The following is a 9,770-nucleotide window of genomic DNA, read 5'->3' on the forward strand; positions in this document are numbered from 1 at the left end:
CTTTCTGCATCAGTGTCAAATTTTTACTTCCTGACATGATAAGAGTTCAGTGGGAGGGATGCCAGCTGATTAAAATACACAGATAGGGACCACTGGAATGGCATTCAGCTAAACCAAATCTTCTACTGCCCTCTTGTGGTTTTTGTCAGAGTAGCATAGAGCAGTTTCTGGCAATGAAATTCTGCGTCCAGGTAATGCTATGAATTAACAGCTGTACTATATGAGGTGTTTTTTTTTTAAAAAGGCCTAATGTTCGCTGTCTCTAGAATTCTTGAGCCAGTCCACATGGAAAGAGCAGTGGACAGGACAGTGTGGTGGTTATCCCTAAATCATTGAATGCCATTGTGGGAAAACATGGCATAAGGTGTCAGTAAAAAAGGGAGAAAATCTAAATGGTAAAAATAAAATCTCAAAGCATTTATAACTTCCACTCTTTTGCCTAAAGCAAGGTTGGGGAACCTGTGGCCCTCCAAATGTTCTAGGACTACAGATCCTATTATCCCTGACCATCAACCATGCTGGCTGGTGCTGATGGAAGCCGGAGTTCAACAACATCTGGAAGGACAAAGGTTCTTCAAACCACGTCTAAAGCAACATTCAAAGTTTGCTTTATGCTGAGATGCACATCTTTTGATCATCTGGGCCACTGGCCTACAATTGGTGGCTCATGATCCACAAGTGGGCGATAGCAGTTCACCAGCCAAACAATACATACTAAACTTCATGTATTTAAAGGGATAGGTTCACAAAATGCACATACAACATGGGAAAATGCATTCAGTCAGGGGGAAATTCTTGCAAAAAAAAAGTATATTAGTCAAAACTACATACAAAGAGGTGCTTATTAGGAGAAATTTGCACAAAATGCTAATGAATATTCCTGACACCCTCCACATTTTCACAGCGATTTGAGAACTGAATTTCAGATTGAAAAAATGGGAAACTTAGTGGCAGATTTGACCGCCCCTACTGTAGAAAAATTTAATAATTTTTTAAAATAGATCTAAAGTTCCTACAGAATACTATCCTACTACAGAGTAACACCACAAACGATGGATTCCTTTCTGCATATTTAGGTCAAACTTGCCATGAAGAACACAAAACCACTATATAACATCTTCAGCTTAAAGACTGCCTGCTTGACAGTTTATCACCCCCAGTGCAGCAGTCTTCATCATTATCCACTTTTAAGCTCTGCAACAGCTATAACTATGTGGTTGCTTTATAGCTACAGATTTTCTAAACTCTGTATGTGATCGTGCAATTTTAAGCTTAAAGTAATGGAGACTTCAGGGCCATTGCAGTGCTTTCAAGCTACTTGAGGACACTGGTGTACTTCTAAACTCAATGGGGTCTAAGTCTTTGGACACTGAAATGGGCTATTTTCCTACTCCGAGTAAGGTCTTTATGTCCTTATTCAATATTTGCACTACCTGCAATCCAGATCCATGTCCTAGTTCACATGTCAGATGGGAAACAGGTTGATGAAAGAGACACAAATGCCATTAAGGAGCCTGGCTATTCCAACCCATGTCTCGGTTTGCTGTAAAAGACACCTACATTTCTGGCTTGCTCTGCATTAAGTATAGAAACCAGCAGTGGAAGAAACCTTTCTTCATTTTTTAAAAAAAGATATATCCCTAAATGTTCTGAGGCATAGATCATTGAGGGCTACAATTGATTAATGGTCTGTGAACTGCCTAGAGAATACAGTTATATGAAGAGGAACATAATATAAATGTAATGTGATAAATGAATGAATGAATGAATGAAAAGAATAGTAGGGCTACCATCCATCAAACTAAGAAGTGGCAGTTGCCCTGCCTGATTTTCACTGTAAGGATTCAAAGCATCTTGGCTTTGGGTCCTGGAAGACCTGCCCCCTGCCTTGCAGGCCTTTTTCCACCTGGCCTGGGAGGACAGGGCCCGGACTGACTCCAGCTACAAAAGCTGAGGCTGCTGAACAGACACTTGGACTGAGATATAGTTTGAGGGGGGTTGTTGGTGGGTTTTCTCTCTCTTTATCTTAGATCTTATTATGATTTATGTGGAAATTATTTAATTTGGTTGTGTACTTTTTGATCTTTTACTATTTGTGACTACTTTTGTTATGTTTGTAGTGATGTAATTTTGCCATGTTGAAAGCCACCTTGAGCATGGTTTTAATTATGGAAAGGCAGCATACAAATAAAATGATGTATGTATATAAGCAATATTTTCCATTATTGGGGCGCTGAGGCTTTTAGGTATACAGTGAAACCTCAGTTCCCGAACGAAATCCATTCCGGAAGCCCGTTCGGCTTCCAAAACATTCAAAAACATTCCCATTGGTTGCAAGAGCTTCTTGCACTCAGCGGAAGCCGCGTTGCACATTTGGGTTCCAAAAAACATTCGAAAATGGAAGCATTTACTTCCAGGTTTTTGGCATTCGGGAACTGAAATGTACGAGAACGAAGATGTTGTGGTTCGAGGACCCGACCCCCGCAATGTGAAATGAATACGCAAGGACACATGATATAAGGTTAATGGGCAAGAAAAGGCCACAACTTTATTGATTACAGCAGTGAAAAGGTATTGGCTTAGGCATTGGATGTCTAAAACAAGGGGGTTTATTCACCAGTAGGTGGAGCCTGTTGATGCTAATCCAACTATAAGCTCTCCCCTGATGTCACCGAGGGTCGTGCCATGGCCTCCCGCCAAGCAGGCATCGGACAGAGTACACGACCGCCAGATTCCTTTAACGGAATACCCAAAAATTGAAGGCATAGGCGATGGCCACACCTAGCCCTTCGACACACCACAACACATTATTCCAATGCCTAACCTACCCACCAATACCACAAAAGTTGTGACGATTGCTACGAGGTAGGCGAAAAAACCAAAAAGCCTAATGCCAAATGGAAAAATTCCTACCAGGCCCCCTGGACAACCAGGGCGACCAACCTAAGGTCCATAGCAAGGCCAATAAACTAAGACCCTGAGCTCAAAGGGAGTGGAGGGTGGGTGACTCACGACAAGACAAAGGAGAAGAATAAGGCCGAGGAGAGGCTGGCGCTGCAGCAAAAGGCTGCTGTAAACGCCCCCTCGGAGGCACCTGGTTGGGTGCCTGCCGAGGGGCGTGGGCGCCAGCCAGGTGAGAGGAGGCGGCAGGGGGCTAACGCCCCCTGCTAGGGGCGGAGCTTGGGCTCCCACCCACAACCACTCCCCTCTCTTCCAGGGAGGAGAGTCTTTTGGGAACCAAGGTTCCACTGTATCTGGAAGAACAGGGGAGACTTGAAACATGTCCCTTCATATTGAGGGCACTGAGTTGGTTACATAAAATTGTTTCAGGGTATTATGTAGCCTATCTTTTTTTGTCACTTGTGCCCTTAATGTTGCAAGGCTGTGCAGAAGATTGAGAGGATTTGAAACCCTTTCCATACAGTCAGGAGTAATGGGACAATCACATAGAAGGGTCATAGCCCATGGTAAACCATGTTTAATGGTAAAGGTAGGTACCCCTGCCCGTACGGGCCAGTCTTGACAGACTCTAGGGTTGTGCGCTCATCTCACTCTAGAGGCCAGGAGCCAGCGCTGTCCGCAGACACTTCCGGGTCACATGGCCAGCATGACGAAGCTGCTCCAGCGAACCGGCACCAGAGCAGCACACAGAAACGCCGTTTACCTTCCCGCCAGTAAGCGGTCCCTATTTATCTACTTGCACCCGGGGGTGCTTTCGAACTGCTAGGTTGGCAGGCGCTGGGACCAAGCAACGGGAGCACACCCCGCCGCGGGGATTCGAACCGCCGACCTTTCGATCGGCAAGCCCTAAGCGCTGAGGCTTTTACCCACAGCGCCACCCGCGTCCCATGTTTAATGGTAGCACCCCAAAATAGCACTTTTGTGGGAATCAAAAACAATCCTAAGGAGAGCAGGACTTACAGTGATAGGGGTGTGAACCTGCCACTTTTTAGTTTGATGTAGATCAGTCCTATTATTCTTCTATAATGAATTGCAAGATGGTGACAGGTTATGGAACTACAGGTACTTAATTGGATCCTGCTGATTAGGCTCACAGAAACTAAACTAGCTTCTAGTTAAATATCCTCATTAAAGCAGCATGGTCATTAACAATATAAAGATTATCTGTAGTGCCCAACTAGGCACTGGGGTTTGCGTGTGAGAAACTATTAAAAGTCCCAGGTGCTCCTACTTCTTCGTTCAAGAAAGGTCCTCTAGCTTGCCTATACAGTGGTACCTCGGGTTAGACACCTTAGGTTACAGACTCCACTAACCCGGAAATAGTACCTCGGGTTAAGAACTTTGCTTCAGGATAAGAACAGAAATCGTGCAGCAGCAGTGCAACAGCAGTGGGAGGCCCCATTAGCTAAAGTGGTGCTTCAGGTTAAGAACAGTTTCAGGTTAAGAACAGACCTGCCGAACGAATTAAGTACTTAACCCAAGGTACCACTGTATATTTTATGTTAAATAGCATTGGAGATATTCTAGTGCCCTGTTGTACTCCATAGCACAACAGCCTGGGGGTGAGAAGAACTCATCCAATACTACCTTCTGAGAGCTTCTGTAGGCCATCTCCCATAGTCAGTCTAGGAGAATACCATGGCTGATATCAAAAGTTAATACGAGATCTACTAAGGGCAACAGAGTCCCCTGTCCCTCTCCCAGCTGAGGTCATCCACCACCAGATTCAATCCCAAACCCAGATGTGAGCCCAAATTAGAAAGGATTGCCCAAAAATGTATGCCAGATAAGATTGCACAATATTGGGAGGTGGGGACATACAAAGGGAGTTCAGGTTGAAATGGGTATTCAACTGGTAATTCTCCTGTGATTTGTTTATAAATACTTTGACTGTAAGAGCAAGCAATCTTGCAGTGCAAAGGAATATGTGAGAAACATTTTACTGGCCCATCCAACACTATATCTAGCCAGGTATTCTGTCCCCCAGTAATGGCCGAAAGCAGCTGCTATAGGAGATGCCTACAAAACAGAAAGGGCACCAAGAGACCAATGCAATTTCAAGTGTATAAAAGGATTCTAGAACTCAGATCATGAAAAATAAACTCATATATATATATATATATATATATATATATATATATATATATTGCACTGCTCTCTCTTTCTGCAACCAACAGCAGCAGGAACCAGAAAGTGGTTTTATATTATAGCAAGGAACCTATTGGTGATGGGCAGGGCCTGAGGAGAAAGTGGGCAGAGCAATAGAAACAACACTTACCTTTCTGGAATAGTCAACATTTCAGCCATAACAAAGTCAGAGGATTCTACACAACTATGTTATTGCTCAGCACGGACACCAAGGTCCTCCTCCAATAGTCTTCTGCTGGTTCCCTCATTGTGAGATGCAAAGCTACAGGGAACCAGGCAGAGGGACTTCTCTGTAGTGATGTCCTCCCTGTGGAAGACCCTCCCTGCAGTTGTCAAGGAGATAAAGAACTACACAACTTTTAGAAGACATCTGAAGGCAGCCCTGTATCGGTAGGTTTTTAATGCTTGATGGTTTACTATGTGTTTATATATATGCTGTAAGCCACCCAGAGTGGCTGGGGAAACACAGCCAGATGGGTGGGGAAGAAGAAGAAGAAGAAGAAGAAGAAGAAGAAGAAGAAGAAGAAGAAGAAGAAGAAGAAGAAGGCGGCATTTGAGGAAGGCCTGCAGAACAAATGGTGAAGGATGTGACTTAAGGAGAATGTGTGTGACTTGAGGTGAGGTATGATTTTGGGGTGTGTCTACATTCAGGCCCCAGACCTGAGGTTCCACCACCTATGATCTATATCAGACTTCCTCAACCTCTGCCCTCCAGAAGTTTTGAGATTACAGTTCCCATCATCCCTGACCACTGGTCCTGCTAGCTAGGGATCATGGGAGTTCTAGGCCAAAAAACATCTGGAGGGCCGAGGTTGAGGAAGCCTGATCTATTTCCTGTAACACACAGTTAAGAAATATGGCGGTGGCAAGCACTGGTATTTCTTAATATCTAAGGCAAGAAAAACAAAAATAGACTCACATTATATTTGATATCTGTTCATTGTCATTTACATTTAAACATCAACTACATATAGCATTGAGACCAAATATACAGATTTCCACATGTATATATTTACACACACATTGATCAACATAGTGCACAGTTTAAAGGTATGTTACACTCAAGTGCACAAGTTTAAATATGGCTTTATAAACTAGTAGTAGTAACAGTACTAAAATAATGGATACCCCATGTAACCTCAGAAATTAAAAATAACAAATAGAATTGTTTTTGTCTTCTAACAATGTGTTACTTATTTCTGTAAAACAATGCACAGGGAACAGTTGGGCATTAGCTTGTTGTTCCACACCAGCTACATACATTTCATTCTTTCCCCAATATTTTTGGATACCCCGGTTAGAAAGACCTTTGGAGTTATCAGTGTTTTTAAAAATTAAAATCTGCATATTGTTCTGAACAAAATATTGGAGTCATAATAAATTTGAAAGAGTGCACAGAAAAGTAGACTGATCCGTATAAAAAAAATATGCCACAAACCAATGAACCCTTCATCTTTTTAATGAGTGTAAAAACAATAGCAACTGAACAGCAACAGCAGCCCAAATCCTGCTAATTACCAGAAAGTCTTGACTTACCAGTGAACATATACAGAACAGGTAACATGGTACTACTCCATCAGGGATCCACTCATTTGTAATATACATATGCTGGACCAGATATAAGATGCAATTTGTGTAGCAAGATGTCTGGAGACAGAATGTGTATATGCAGTACCATATTAATTTCCCACTCTCGTGTTTATTTCATGCCATCTATGCAATTCCATTGCATAGCCTGCAGTGAAGTTTCCCTTAACCATACATATTATGCAACATGAATGGCAACACCAGTTTCAAGGTCAGATGATACAATGATCATTTGCAAACAGAGAAAAGAAAACTACATGGTAACAAACTCCAGTCATTCTGTTGCAACTAAGCTTCTTTGTGCCTTCATTTGTAGTGTTTTCCATGCCTGCTAAAAACTTGTGCTCAGGCAAACCTACACAAACGTATGATTTCATTATGTATACTTGTTCTCAAATGCAGTTGATCTTAATCTATATTATGATAATTTTATGATGGCTACTTGATTTTAAGGTCTGTTGAACCTATTGGTATTTTCTTATATTTTATACTATCAAGGGGTATTAAGAGGTCTATAAACTGTTAAATAAATGTGCCGCCATTTGCTAAAATATATATTTAACAATGTCCAGGGGCCAGTGTACACTCTCTCTCTTTAGGCCAGGGATGGCTAAGCTGTAGCACTCCAGATGTTGCTGGCTACAACTTCCATCAGTCCTAGCCCACATAGCCAATGGTCAGGGAGGATGAGACTCATAGTCCAGAAATATCTGAAGGTGACCCATGCTTTAGATCAGAGTGAGGAAGCTCTGGCTCCTGAGCCAAATCTGGCTTGTCAAGACATTCCCATTTGGCCCACCAGTTTGTATCAGGCAAGTCACATCCACGTATAGCCAACAGCAACCACCTATAGACCACATCACATGTGGCCTTTTTCTCTTCTGAGCTTGAAGAACAGGGCTAATTTATTAATTTACTTCCCCCTCCCTTGCCAAAACAACTTCTGCAGGTAGCACCATATAAGCTGAGCAGTAAGTAACACATGAAACACATTGCTTTTCATATCTCCTGCTCAGTACACAATCACAGCACTCATCTTCTAGATGCCAAAATCAAAGAATAGCAAGAGAGGCATATTGTATCACTGACAAAATATCAGCAACAAAAAAACACAAAGGGAAACCCTCCGGCACAAACCTTCAAACCTGTCAAGCCAGAGGTCTGCGCACATTTCCACCACCAAGGCAAAAACAAAACAAAACAAAAACCATTTAAAATCCTGCTTCCTTCCTATCCCAGTCATGTCAACTCTTTTCATCAAAGCCTGGCGCCATAAATATTCTGTCGTCTTCTGAAGGTTATGATCGGGGGGCATAGCAGACTAGCTGGTGCACACACCCCCAACACACACACACACACACTAGAGCAGACATTTTTAGGGAAACAAAAGAAAGCATGGCACCTGTTATATACTATCCATTTCAATGTATCAAAACTGAAACATTGACTCATCAGTTAAAGATCTAGCCAGGCCAGCACAACTGGTACTCCACCCAGGCTGAACATGGAGCATGTATTGTGGCCTGCCAATTAGTTGACAACCCCATGCTATGTAGTCCCAGGTACTCCTTAAAGGTCCATGTTCACTTTGGTGAATAATATGTTATGTTTGTATGATCTACTGATTCATTCACCAGCAGAAGATAAATATTCACCTGTAGTGGCCCATCCAATGACAGCCACCTCTTAAATGCTGCACATCTTTCCCTTTTGTCTCTGTGGAGTACAAACAAATCTACAAGCTGGTTGTCAACTACAGATACAAGTAAGGTATACATTGATACCTCCTGCTTGCATGCCTGGTCTTGCTTTTGTCTGGTACAGCATGTTCCCCCACAATCTGCTACATCTAAGGAAACGAGGACACATGAAATACATGCTGTTGCTCAATCACATTAGTTAACTTTGGGTAAACACCTTCTGCTGAAATTGGCAATATGCTCTTGCTTAGGTCCAAACGCATATCTGCTTCTTGAGATTGTTTTCTATTTGTGGCAGAGGGAAGGGTGAGGAATTGAATGTTAAGGTGGTCATATGCCCACTTGATGTCAAGAGTGCAATGCTCAAATTGGCAGCCTTGGTGGCCCATGAAGAGAGAAGGGAGCCACTTGACAACCACAACGTTCATTCTGTGCTAACAAAAAAGCAGAAAAATTAAGAGAGGAAGAAGTCATCGGGTGCAATGTAACTTGTACAATTTGACAAACCTAGCTGTCAAATTTCCTGATGAATTTGAATAATCACATTTTTCAAAGAAAACTGTGCATCTATACAGCAAGCTAATTGATATTTTGCCAAGTAGTCTCTCCAGGTTTGGCTTTCCAGATTATTGGATTGCACCCATTACTGTCTCTCAGAGAAACAGCTTTTAAAAAAACTGGCTATTTGTATAAGTGTGGAATACATTTTCCCTTGGAAAGAACAGGGATATCTGAAACCTTATCTTGCATATATCCCATTTCTGTGTGGTACTGCCTCATCTAACCAAAAAGTAATGTCAAATCAATCTCCTAGCACCACAACTTACAATATGATCTGGCTCTTTAATTTCAATACTTTTTATAGGGTCACAGTCATTGCCAGACATCTTTTGCAAAGGGAGTAACTATATTTCTTCAATAGAAGCAAGAGCTTCAACTATATATCTTAGAAATCAATATACTTATGGTATCCAAAAGGTTTGCGTGTCCATGCATCGTTGCCTTATCCAGTTTAAACTCAAGCAACTCAATTGGCTTCACCAAGGGGGGAACACAGGCTACTTAGCTTATTCCAAATAACCTGAGTTGTTCCTAAGAAAGAAAAGGCATACAATGTGATAAATACATTCACACATTTTGGGGTGGGGGAGGTGACAGAAAACCCTGCAGCTAAAAAATATCATGGGTTCCAGACATAACACCATGTCCTTTGTAGCTTCCTTGCAAGGTTTCCAAAGGCTGCTTCTTTGGATAGGCAGAAAGAAGGAAAAGAAACTGCTTAAAAGGTTCAAGTAATTTTTTCCCAGGCAGACAAACAAAGCCATCTTAGGGTTGTACCCAACAGTATTGCTCAGGTGATGGTAAGGCTTCCAG

Source organism: Podarcis raffonei, chromosome 3, assembly GCF_027172205.1.
Source record: "Podarcis raffonei isolate rPodRaf1 chromosome 3, rPodRaf1.pri, whole genome shotgun sequence".
NCBI lineage: Eukaryota > Metazoa > Chordata > Lepidosauria > Squamata > Lacertidae > Podarcis > Podarcis raffonei.